Source organism: Camelina sativa, chromosome 5 (assembly GCF_030686135.1).
Source record: "Camelina sativa cultivar CO46 ecotype springtype chromosome 5, ASM3068613v1".
Classification (NCBI taxonomy): Eukaryota; Viridiplantae; Streptophyta; class Magnoliopsida; order Brassicales; family Brassicaceae; genus Camelina; species Camelina sativa.
This window is the reverse complement of record NC_141884.1, coordinates 26,204,726-26,217,963: the sequence shown is the minus strand read 5'-3', so window position 1 is coordinate 26,217,963 and position 13,238 is coordinate 26,204,726. Positions and strand designations below refer to the sequence as shown.

Genomic DNA, 13,238 nt, shown 5'->3' with positions numbered 1-13,238 from the left:
ATCGAGTCGCCATTCGAGTCGTCCTTCGAGCCACCGGTCGGGGGATTCAGCTTTCGACGTCTTCATCATAGTTGTGGAGAATTGAGTCATCTTTCCAATGTCATTTATTTCAAGCCAAGCAGAGCTGTGGTTCAAAAGTTATCATCGCTTTAGTGGAAGCGTATACATCCAGCTCGAGTCGCACTGTCGTGCCGTTCGTGTCGTGCCGTTCGAGTCGCGCTGTCATGCCATTTGAGTCACGCTGTCGTGCCATTTGATTCATGCCGTTCGAGTCGCGCTGTCGTGCCGTTCGAGTCGCGCTACCCGAGCCAACGCCATCACTCCACTCGAGCCAACGCCATCACTCCACTCGAGCCAACGCCATCACTCACTCGAGCCAACGCCATCACTCACTCGAGCCATTACTCGTTCGCACATGTCAGGAAGACGTTCCTTCTTACACGCTTCAGGAGATTCCCAAACCGACTGTTCGTCTTGTCGTTTTAAGTTTTCGGGATTTTATGTTTTTACTATAAATACGTTTTGTTAAGTCTTCGCGACATCATCTTAGTTTTTATCTCGTTTTTATTTTTGTAAGGTTTTCCTAGCCACCAAAAACCATTCTCAGACTTTTATCCAGATATCTTTTAATTCATTGAGTATTTGCATTTGATTTCTTCTACAAACTTGTTTATCTCATTTTTACCTATCTAAGAATGCTTGTTTCAATGTTTTCTGAGTTTGTATTGTTGATGATGATTTCCGGATCTGAGTAGTGCGTTAGTTCTTGAGGATGGGATAGATTAGGTGGAGGATCTTAGGATGTAGGGTGTTTAAGCTTGATTTGTATGATTCCCTTCTGGACTAGAGTTAGAATTACTAGTTTCTCTCTGATCAATTGGAACTAGGTTCGAGACATTTCCACACCCAAAAGGTGTTCGATGATATGTCTGACCAACTAGTGCCAGAGACTTACGTTCCTAGCCTAGAGATTAGTTGTCTAGGATGTTTGTTGACATGAATGAACTTGTTTGTCATGCCTGCTCGACCACGTTTCTCTAGCGAGAGACAGGTATGGAAGTGGTTGAGTCTAAGTAGCTTTTACCAAGAGATTGGATAAGCTAAGTTGTGATGTTCATTGTTTAGGGATAGATTGCTTGTGGCTTGTTAAACACTTTGTAGACTAGAATACTCCACCGACATCAATTACTCCCATCCTTAGAACTTTTATCTTTCTGATTTTTATTACATTCCCGAGACTATTTCGTTTCTCGTTTTCTTGTAGTTCATGTTTAGACTCGTTTAAGTTTTTATTCATTTCCGCTTCTTGTCATGCATTCTTATTTCTAGTTTTGTAACTCATTTTCGTTTTGCATTTTGATCATTCTAGGATTGTTAGACAAACACTCTTCTTGAATTGGCTTGACTTGTGATTGCTTGATCGCATCTTGAGTGTTAGCAACATCCCATTTGGATTGACACCTTAAATACTACAACACTTAAGGTTAATTGAACCTGCTAGGAGATACAAAAATCTTAGTATCAATTTGGCGCCGTTGTCGGGTGGGATTCGTTTCGCTATATTTAAGATTTCAAGTTTTGCAAGATCAAGTTCTGTTACACTTATCATTCTGAGTACTGACTTGATTTGATTTTCTGCTTGTTTGTTTTGCATCCCAGGTACCTGTTGATTGCAACCTTGCATGCACACCTGATCAAGAGGGCATCAGAATCTCCTCCCTGCTATCGACGACATCAATCGGTTACAAAGACCACGACAAGCTTGTCAACTCACTGATCATCCCGCACCAATCACTATGGAACAACCTAACGGACCAAATCCAAGACCGCAAAACATTGGTGCCGGAGATGCACCGAACACTCATACTCAGCGTGCTGGAATCGTCCCTCCCGCCGTGCAGAACAACAACTTCGAAATCAAAAGTGGTCTGATCTCCATGATCCAAGGAAACAAGTTTCACGGGTTGCCGATGGAGGATCCACTCGACCACTTGGACGAGTTTGACCGTCTGTGCAGTCTCACCAAGATCAACGGCGTGAGTGAGGATGGTTACAAGTTGCACCTCTTTCCATTCTCCCTGGGAGACAAAGCTCATCAATGGGAGAAAAACATTCCCAAGGGAACCATCACCACTTGGGACGCATGCAAGAAAGCTTTCTTGGCCAAGTTCTTCTCTAACTCTAGAACAGCACGTCTCAGGAATGATATCTCCAGTTTCACTCAGAAGAACTCAGAATCATTCTGCGAAGCCCGGGAGCGTTTCAAGGGTTACCATAGCCAATGCCCACATCATGGATTCAGTAACGAGTCACTGCTGAGCACTCTCTACCGTGGTGTACTTCCAAAGATACGCATGCTGCTTGACACTGCTTCAAATGGCAACTTCTTGAATAAAGACGTAGATGAAGGTTGGCAACTCGTCGAAAATCTCGCCCAGTCTGATGGCAACTACCATGACGACTATGATCGCACAGTTAGAGGAGATGCTGGCTCTGAGGAGAAGTACAAGAGAGACCTCAAGAATGTCAATGAGAAGCTTGATCGCCTCTTGCTCAACCAACAAAAGAGCATCCACTTCGTATCTGAGGGTGAACATTTTCACGTCCAAGATGGGGAGGGTGAGCAGTCTGAGGAGATAAGCTACGTCCATAATCAAGGTGGATACAACAAGGGTTACAACCTCTATCAGACGAACTCCAATTTGTCTTACCGGAGCATCAACGTTGCAAATCCACAGGATCAGGTGTACCCTCCTCAGCAGTAACAACAAGGTCAACAAAAACGTTTTGTGCCTTACAATCAGGGATTCGTCCCTAAACAACAGTTCTAGCAAGGATACCAAGCTCCCTTAGGACCACCACCAGGATTCCGCCCTCAACCAGTTCAGCCTACTCCAACCCCAGATCAAGAAATGAAGCAAATGATGCAACAACTTCTTCAGGGTCAAGCTAGCGGATCTTTGGATACTGCTAAGAAGTTTGCTGAACTCAGTCAGCGAATGGAGTGTTCATACAATGATCTTAATGTCAAGTTTGAAGCTCTTAACTCGAAGCTGAAGTACATGGAAGGCAAGACTGCTTCTACCCCAACACTTGGCCAACTACCTGGAAAAGCAGTTCAAAACCCCAAGGACTATGCTACTATCCATGCTATCACCACCCAAGCTGTAGATGTACGGCTCACTGAGGACAATGATAGTTTAGATGGGGAGGATTTTCTTCAAGATGAAGTTCAGATAAAAGATCCCGTCAAGGTGCTCAAGGATCCAATTGAGCCAGCCAAGCAATCTGACCCTCAAGCTAATAAAGAACCCGCTGCTCCCAAGGATAAACATGTGAGATTCATTCCTCCACCATACAAGCCACCTTTACCATTTCCAGTGAGGTTTAAGAAGCAGCTTACTGAGAAATATAAAGCTCTGTTCGAAAAACAAGTCAAGGAGATTGAACTTAGGATGCCTTTGCTTGATGCATTTGCACTTGTGCCTCAATATCAAAAGTTTTTAACTGACTTGGTAACCGAAAAGACCAACGAGAAGGAGGAGATAGCTAAAGGAGCTCACACTAAGGCTCTGGAAGATGCGAGGGTAGTGCATGACATAGGTGGGGTTATTCAGAAGATGATTATCCCAAGGAAGCTAGAGGACCCTGGTTCTTTCACCTTCCCTTGTTCTCTAGGTCCGTTGGCCTTCAAAAAGTGTCTATGCGACCTTGGTGCTTCAGTAAGCCTCATGCCACTCTCTGTAGCTCAGAGGCTAGGATTCAACGAATACAAGTCATGTAACCTCCGCTTAATATTGGCTGATAGGAATACTAGATTGCCTCATGGTCTATTAGAGAACCTGCCCATCAAAATTGGACAAGCTGAGATTCCTACTGACTTTGTGGTGCTGGGAATGGATGAAGAGTCTAAAGATCCACTAATCCTCGGAAGGCCTTTCTTAGCTACAGCTGGAGCAGTCATTGATGTCAAGAAGGGGATGATTGATCTCAATCTGGGTAAGAATTTCAAGATGAAATTTGATATCAAGGGTGCTAAGAAGAAGCCAACTATTGATGGGCAGACCTTCGTGATTGAAGAGAAAGATCAGAAAGCTAGGTTTGACATCTTTGCGGGTGTCAATGAGGCAGAAACAAGAGTTTGGGTAACCAAAGAAAAAAATCGAAGGGGCACTCAACCGTGTTCCAACTCGAGTGCAGTTGTTGCTCTCCCTAAGCGTCATGACCTGCTTCCTAAACTTCACCAACCGCAAGAGACAAGTCCTCCCGCGCTTGACAGTTTGTCTGAACTCCAAACTACAAAGATTCTAGGGGATTCAGTGAGAGAGTTAACAGCTATGGTGAAGGAGATGAGTGGGAAAATCAAGAAGCTCCAAGGTACAATGAGAAGTTCTCCTGCAAGGAAATTAAGGTGGAGGTTTGGGATAATGAAGAAGAGCAGTTCATTTGTTGTTGAACCTGGGCAGATTGTTAAAGAGTATCTGGCTAGACAAGACATACCAGAGGGGAGCTCACCACCTCTCTATGACCCTCCCAAAGCATAAGGAGTATGCAAAGTCAAGCTAGGGACTTTAAACAAGCTCACTTGGGAGGAAGTCCCAAAGGTATCACTGTAAATTTTTCTTTTTTTAGGATCCTTGTGTTTTTGATTTTCGTTTTTAGTTTTATTGTGTTCAGGAAATCTACAAAAAGGAGTACGAGCTCAATGCAAGTATCACTTCCATCGCTACCATTCACCACCACTCGAGTCGGCACCGTGCGACTCTACCCATCCGGCGAACCCAGCTCGTTACACGACTCAACCGACACAACTCAATCCTCTATTCCGAAGTATCCCGCTCGAGTCGACCATATCCCACTCGACCGACAAGCTCAACACACGTCCCGTCATCGCTGCTGTTTGTCACCCACGACCAGTTCTGACTTGATCCTTCCGAAGCTTTAGTCGCAGTCCCGGAGATCAAACACGCATTTCTCACCCTTCGACTCGACCCTCGTTGTTAAACAACACGAGCTGAACGACTCGACTACAGGATCATCCACCTCGCTCGAGTCAACGTGCGTACACTCGACCCAAATCGACCTGCTCTCCACACGACCTGCACGAAGATCCACTCGTGTATCATCACGACGTTGCGACTCGACCGGACCATCTAACCCAAGTCGATTACATGCAGTGTGACGAGCAGCCGAACACGTATCAGAACACGCAAGCGGTTGAGCAACAAGTCGACCAACCAGGTGAGACCACTACTGCGGATCCCGAACACGATGAAGGACAGAGCCAGTACCACGCACCAACTCCTTGGGCGAGCTCCGACTCCTTCTTCTACTACTGAGGTACTCCTACCTTCCCTTGTATATACAATTTCATTTGTGCATTGTTTCTGTTGTGATTCTTAAATTCTCCTGCAAATTTTTCTTACACAGGAGACTGTGTAATTTAAGTTTGGGGGAGGGTCTGAGATGATGTCTCTGATGGTGTTTTCTGTGATTCTTATTTCAAATTTTTGCATCATATCATGTTTGAGTCTGCATTCATCTATTTGCATAGAAAAGCCATAAAAATTTGAAAAATTTGAAAAATTTCCACAAAAACAGAGTGTTCATGTAGTTTGCATTTGCATAATAGGATTGAGTCTAGTGTTGTTCATTTAGGAATGTTGCATTTAGCATAGGGGTTGATGATGATTGTAACCTTGTTAACATGCTGAATTCAATAGGATAGGATCAAGGACCTTGTTATTAGTTCTTTGATGCATGTTGATTGAACTAGAAATGTAAGACTTAACCAGGTTTTGAATTCTCGAAATTGCATTCTAGTCTTGATTGAAGCCTGTTTTGAATTGACATCATTCCCTATCTACCTGAACCTAATCCTGACTTGCAATTATCTTGTTATGCATTGAAGTTAAACTCATGGATACCACATACATACTTGGATTTTCTTTCTCCGTTTTACCACCCTTAATAATCCAAGTAGCTGATTCCCATCTTTGGAACAGTTTCCCGCACCCTTAACCATCCGTTCTTTCAAGCCAATTGTATTCTTGTGTGTGAGGTCTTTTCCGAGTTGAGCTTGTTAGAAAGTGTTAGGTTCTAGCCGACAAGAGTAGGATCCTGTGTAGTTCTAGTTTGCGCTATCCGGACTAGTAGGACTAGGTGAGAACTTGATTTTGGGCTTTGGGATTGGATTTGTTCTGAAAAGAGAAAGAAAAAAATGGGTAAAGAGTCTTTAGGAGGGGGAATGTGTTTTCAAGGTTTACAAGTCTAGTAAAGGATGTTGGTTGTGCAATGTAAAAAAAAATTATTGGTTCTGGGCATAGAAAGAGAAGTTTAGACAAGGAAGAAAAAAAAGCAAAACGCTTAAGAAGTCTAGAATTCTAAGAAGAAAAGAAAGAGAACCATAGTGATAAAAAGTTTCCCATCCGCTAGATTGAAATGAAGTAACCTCCTCCTAAGGCTAAGTTAAAAGAATGTGAGCATGGGTTTTAGAAGAGATATCGACGAGGGGTAGAGATAGGACCAACTTCTGGGTTAGAAAGTTAGAGCTAAGTTTCATTGGGACCTTTGGGTAGACGGGGCACTGCTCTTGTATGTATCAGTTGGTTTCAACCTTTAGCCTTCTCTTAAGCTCAACTCATTTTCGCGAGAGATCCCTGTTCTATATTGTTAAAACCACTTGCAAAGAAGACCAATTTTTGTCTCTACCGCTTCACCCCAGCCAAATGAGTTTGATGACATTGCATAGCTTGATTCATGGTTCTTTGTTAATGAATGTTAAAGGGAATGATAGAAATGATGGCATGTGTAGACTAAGGTTCGGAATCGTTTCAGGTTGAGATGAGCTTGTCTAAAGTTTTTAAATAGAGTTCCTTCACCATGCATCATAGAACTAAAAACAAGGACCTTGATTCTAACTACTCTATTCAACATGTTTTAGGTTCTGAGACCCCATTTTCACACACCTCTTCTCCATACGTTGTTCTTGATCGTTTGCTTGAGGGCAAGCAAAGAAGAAGTTTGGGGGAGTTGATATGTCTATATTTTGTCTCCTTTTAGCATATGTTTATCATGCATTTAGCTAGGACAACTGATATTTTTGCAACATTTTCTAGTCTTTTCTATACACTTTGCATGTCTAGGTAGTTCTTGCATCATCCTTGCATACATTGTGCATTTTGGAGTATTTCAGATATCTAGGAGACGTTGGGAACATATCGTGCTGTCATGCCGTTCGAGTCGCGCTGTCGTGCCGTTCGAGTCGTGCCATTCGAGTTGCGCTGTCGTGCCGTTCGAGTCACCCACTCGAGCAACACCTTGACCGTCGATCGAGTCGCCATTCGAGTCGTCCTTCGAGCCACCGGTCTGGGGATTCAGCTTTCGACGTCTTCATCAAAGTTGTAGAGAATTGAGTCATCTTTCGAATGCTGTTTATTTCAAGCCAATCGGAGCTGTGGTTCAAAAGTTATCATCGTTTTAGTGGAAGCGTATACATCCAGCTCGAGTCGCGCTGTCGTGCCGTTCGAGTCGCGCTGTCATGCCGTTTGAGTCGCGCTGTCGTGCCGTTTGAGTCATGCCGTTCGAGTCGCGCTGTCGTGCCGTTCGAGTCGCGCTACTCGAGCCAACGCCATCACTCCACTCGAGCCAACGCCATCACTGCACTCGAGCCAACGCCATCACTCACTCGAGCCAACGCCATCACTCACTCGAGCCATTACTCGTTCGCACATGTCAGGAAGACGTTCCTTTTTACACGCTTCAGGAGATTCCCAAACCGACTCTTCGTCTTGTCGTTTTAAGTTTTAGGAATTTTATGTTTTTACTATAAATACGTTTTGTTAAGTCTTTGCGACATCATCTTAGTTTTTATCTCGTTTTTATTTTTGTAAGGTTTTCCTAGCCACCAAAAACCGTTCTCAGACTTTTTATCCAGATATCTTTTAATTCATTGAGTATTTGCATTTGATTTCTTCTACAAACTTGTTTATCTCATTTTTACCTATCTAAGAATCCTTGTTTCAATGTTTTCTGAGTTTGTATTGTTGATGATGATTTTCGGATCTGAGTAGTGCGTTAGTTCTTGAGGATGGGATAGATTAGGTGGAGGATCTTAGGATGTAGGGTGTTAAGCTTGATTTGTATGATTCCCTTCTGGACTAGAGTTAGAATTACTAGTTTCTCTCTGATCAATTGGAACTAGGTTCGAGACATTTCCACACCCAAAAGGTGTTCGATGAAATGTCTGACCAACTAGTGCCAGAGACTTACGTTCCTAGCCTAAGAGATTAGTTGTCTAGGATGTTTGTTGACATGAATGAACTTGTTTGTCATGCCTGCTCGACCACGTTTCTCTAGCGAGAGCTAGGTATGGAAGTGGTTGAGTCTAAGTAGCTTTTACCAAGAGATTGGATAAGCTAAGTTGTGATGTTCATTGTTTAGGGATAGATTGCTTGTGGCATGTTAAACACTCTGTAGACTAGGATACTCCACCGACATCAATTACTCCCATCCTTAGGACTTTTATCTTTCTGATTTTTATTACATTCCCGAGACTATTTCGTTTCTCGTTTTCTTGTAATTCATGTTTAGACTCGTTTAAGTTTTTATTCATTTCCGCTTCTTGTCATGCATTCTTATTTCTAGTTCTGTAACTCATTTTCGTTTTGCATTTTGATCATTCTAGGATTGTTAGACAAACACTCTTCTTGAACTGGCTTGACTTGTGATTGCTTGATCGCATCTTGAGTGTTAGCAACATCCCATTTGGATTGACACCTTAAATACTACAACACTTAAGGTTAATTGAACCTGCTAGGAGATACAAAAATCTTAGTATCAACTACACTAATGCAAGACAAGTAATGAAACAGGATCAAACAGAAATGAAGTGAATGCAACAAATGTAACAGGAATGAAACAAAGATGAAGCAAGGAATGAAACAGGACAAATGCAGAACATAAACAACAAACTCTGGGACGGATGCTCGATCAAGTACTAGGTCGAGTGGGTTGAAAACTCAGAACAGAAACAAAGACAACAATCAAAACAGAGCAGAACAAAAGTAAATCAAACAGCAAGCGATTAATAAGATTTAAAGAGAAAAATCAATAGACAAAAAAGGTCCTAAGGATGGATTCATGGGCTGGACTTGGACTATGGTTATCTAAACTGGTCAACAAACCTCAATCAAACATGAGTTATCTCTAGACAATGATATTCTAATACTTGCTAATCCATTCTCATGGCAATAACAATCAAGCTTAGATACTCCTAGACCTAGTTCTCACTAGCTAAGAACATATAAAAGCAGGCAATAAACAACCAGATCATTAATGTCAAAAATCATATTAAACATCTAATCTCTTAGCATGCTTCATGATAATCTCTAGTATTAGCCTTATCTAGCAACTTAGACATTGGTGTGATGCTAAGAAGCTTAAGATCTATCCTTACCCTCTCAGTATAAGAACAGCATAGAGCACATCTAATCTAGAAGAGATCTATAAACAAGCAAGCTTGACCAATCTAAACAACCATAACCTTTATACAGCCTAATCCATCCTTAAGATCCTAACATACTACTCACAATCACTAAACATGATGAACAAAATCATAAACCCAGAAATCAATGAAACTTGCATGATTAGATAGATGAGATAGAGATCTACAATATTGAAGAAGAAATCAAACTCAAAATCTCAATACTTAGAAAGTTATGGAACCAACAAGTATCAAAGATTTCTAGGATAATACAAAAGTGGCTAATGATCTAAGCAAAAAAAAGCAAAAAGTAGATAATTCCCAAAAGAGTACATACTAGGTCTAGATTTTATTTCTCTAAAAGTTGCTCTCCTTGTGGCTGCAGGGTACAAGGCTTTACATAGAAAAAGGAGGGGAAGCCCTAAAATGGCTAGAAGACAAAATAGAGGGGCGGCTCGGTCAGCTCGACCATGTGCTCGGTCGAGTGCTTGGTCGAGTGACCTCTTCTTCTGCTTCTTCCAGCCGGTCGAGTCCTTCTCCGCACACGGTCGAGGGTCTGGTCGAGTGGGCGGTCGAGTGGACTTCCGGACCTTGATTCTTCAGCTCTAGCTCCCTTGTTTTCTTCACTTGATAGCTCCAATCCTCATCAGCATTCCTTCCATGCTCCTTAGGATCCAAAATCACCTGTTTATACAAGAAACTATGCAAATATAATGTAAATCTACTCTAATGCATAAACATTCCTAAAGCTATACAATAATGGCCAAACTAGATAGAAAATCATGCAAAAGATGTGAATTTACTAAGGGAAAACAAGGTAATATATGAACATCAACACCCCCAAACTTAGTCTTTGCTTGCCCTCAAGCAAATGAACAAGACATAAGAAGATAGGTGAGGTTTGAAAATGGGATCTCAACTCCTAAAGCTTGCTAATAAACTAGCTAGAATCAATGTCCAAGTTACTAGTACCATGATGCAAGTTGAATGAGCTGTACTTAAAGATTTTAGACAAGCCTATCACAACCTTAACTGATTCAAGCTTTAGATATCTACATGCATTCAAATCAACCATTTCCTTTAACATTCATTAATCAAGAACATGAATCAATTTATGCAATGCTTAAACTCATTTGGCTTGGTAATAAAAGGTTTAGAGACAATGATGGTCTCTCTTTAGAGTGGGCGTTATCAATATCAAGGTTCTCTTATAAAAAATGGATTGAGCTTTAGAAGAAGGCTAAAGGTAAGAACACTTAGACACATAGAAGAACAAAACCTTGTCTATCCAAGAGTATCCAAAGTGTTTGATCCTAACATTCTAATCCCAAATTGTCATAGTTCTACCCTTTATCTTCATCACTTCTCTTTTACCCTTTTCTCTTTTGTTTTTAAGCCTTAGGAGAGGTCTCTTATCTGAATCATTTAGTGGAATGGGGGTTTCTTACTTATTTGCTGAAACGACCCGACCCGTTTTTTTTTTTTAAATAATAAATAATAAATATAAGATAATAAACAAACTAGAACTAGTGGTCCCATATCCACTAGCCACCTAACCACAATTACAACCAACAGCGGAAATAGAATAATACCGATATCCAATAATAATCCAATAATAAAATAACCAATAATCAAATATAACAATAATCCAATTATCAATCATCACGAAACATGAAACCAGCAATGTAGCAATGTTTCTAATGACCCAACTCTAGCAACCTAGGAATGCCAGACAACATCCAATCGAGTCCCTAGAACATCCTCCTCTTCATTGCCTTGATTCCATGATCACACTTTGCCTTTACCTGCACCACAAACATATATTGCAATGCATGAGTATTTAATAAAGACTCAGTAAGGCAATCCTCTCATCTACTGGGCTATACACACAAGCAATATAGTCATCTCTAACCATCAAACAACAATCAACAATCAACAATACAAACCAGGACTCTGCATCGATCGACACCAACATGCATTGACCGACACCAACTAGGGATGCATCGACCGACACAGGGTTGCATCGATCGATGCTGATGCACTTGCATCGACGGACACTCGCACTGCATCAACCGACGCATGCTCGACATAACACGAAAACCCTAGAGTTTTACGCGCCATCCTCGCACTTACATCGACCGACGCAAGATATGCATCGACCGATGCAATGCCGAGCATCGTATTTTCTCCGAAGCTTCTCGCTGGATCTTCGTTCCTACCAACCACAAAACTCTATCCCAAGTCACAAGAAAGCTGCCTAACGTCCAAAATAACGATCTAACAAGTCTACACAACAAGCAAATTAGAGAGTTCTCTAGCTTAGATAAGCCATGGTCCTGCACTTACATTTGCCAAGACAAATTTGAACCTTAAACAAGCAAGAACACACTTCTAGGAAGCTCCTACAACGAACCCAGCTACAGATCTCTACAGGAACTGCCTCAAATCACCCAAAATCTCCAATAAACTCTCAAGAACCTTTTCTCTCTTTTGTTTTCTCTCAAAAACAGCCAAATCCGTCGAATGAGACAAAAACTCGACGTAAGGGTTTCCTAACCCAAAACACAGCGTTTAACTTAAGTCAAAACGCAGAAACTGAACCTGCATCGACCGATGCACCTTCTGCATCGATCGATGCAATCCCCAAACCGGGATTTCGGTTCACGGATGTTACAATTCTCCCCCACCAATCTAGTTTCGTCCTCAAATCTCGAACAACCATCAGCCAAGGACTCTCGTACAACCGTCCCGACGGCCCGCACTCCTTCGACCGATCTACAGAAGGTCACCTCTAGGCGATAGACACACGCTCCAGGTGTCATTTGCTCTCGACTTTTGGACTTTCGTTTACTCATAGGCCTAAACCTTGAGTTTTTATTGGCTCCTCATCAGACCTAAGTCTTCATGCCATAATGTTGGCTCCTCATCGGGCCTAAACCCGCATGCTATAATATATAAGGAAAATCCAATACTCGTATCGCGGGTTGCCACCCTACAACGCGCCCCCAGATCGTCATCCGAAGTCGATATACCAACCATATTTCCAACCAACATAGTCTCATAATATGGCAGTACTAGGAGAACCTAAGTCCCCCAATAGTCAGGAGCAAACAATTCTGAACACATCTAAGTCCTATCCCTATCTAGGTTTCCTTCCCGTGGCTCGCGTAAGACATCACAATGTCCTACCAACCACATATTCCCTCACTGGAATACCTCATGACCGCACAAGGATCATATACATGCCACAAGGGCCAAACAAATGTCCTAAACAGGACCGCCACCAAGGCCAAACAATCTGTCCTAAACAAGACCGTCACAAAGATCAAATAATTTGTCCTAAACAGGACCGTCACAAAGACCAAACAATCTGTCCTAAACAGGACCGCCTAAACAGGTACTCTGGCTAAACAGCCCGCCATAAAGGCCATCTGTCCCGAAGGACCATCTATCTTGAAGGACCATCTGTTCCGAAGGACCATTTGTCCCGAAGGACCGCCTAAACAGACACTCTGGCTAAACAGCCCGCCACAAAGGCTACACATCTAGCTAAACAACCCACCACAAAGGCCACACAACTGGCTAAACAACCTGCCACAAAGGCCACACAATGTCTAAAAAGACTGCCACACACGGGCACAATGACTCAAAAGTCCGCCACTAAGGCCACACAAGCCCCTCCAAGGCTCTCCACTGCTAAAATGAACATATTCTAACTCACATAAAACTTTCCATACTTAGCACTTTCTATTTT

At 42.2% G+C, this 13,238-nt stretch overlaps 1 non-coding gene across 1 annotated transcript; it reads right to left on the bottom strand.

The window, feature by feature from the left end:
• Positions 1-2,192: 2,192 nt before the first annotated feature.
• Positions 2,193-2,299, bottom strand: LOC147944386 (small nucleolar RNA R71). The gene has a single exon (XR_015558668.1). It is a non-coding gene; the product is annotated as a small nucleolar RNA R71 (small nucleolar RNA).
• Positions 2,300-13,238: the final 10,939 nt, after the last annotated feature.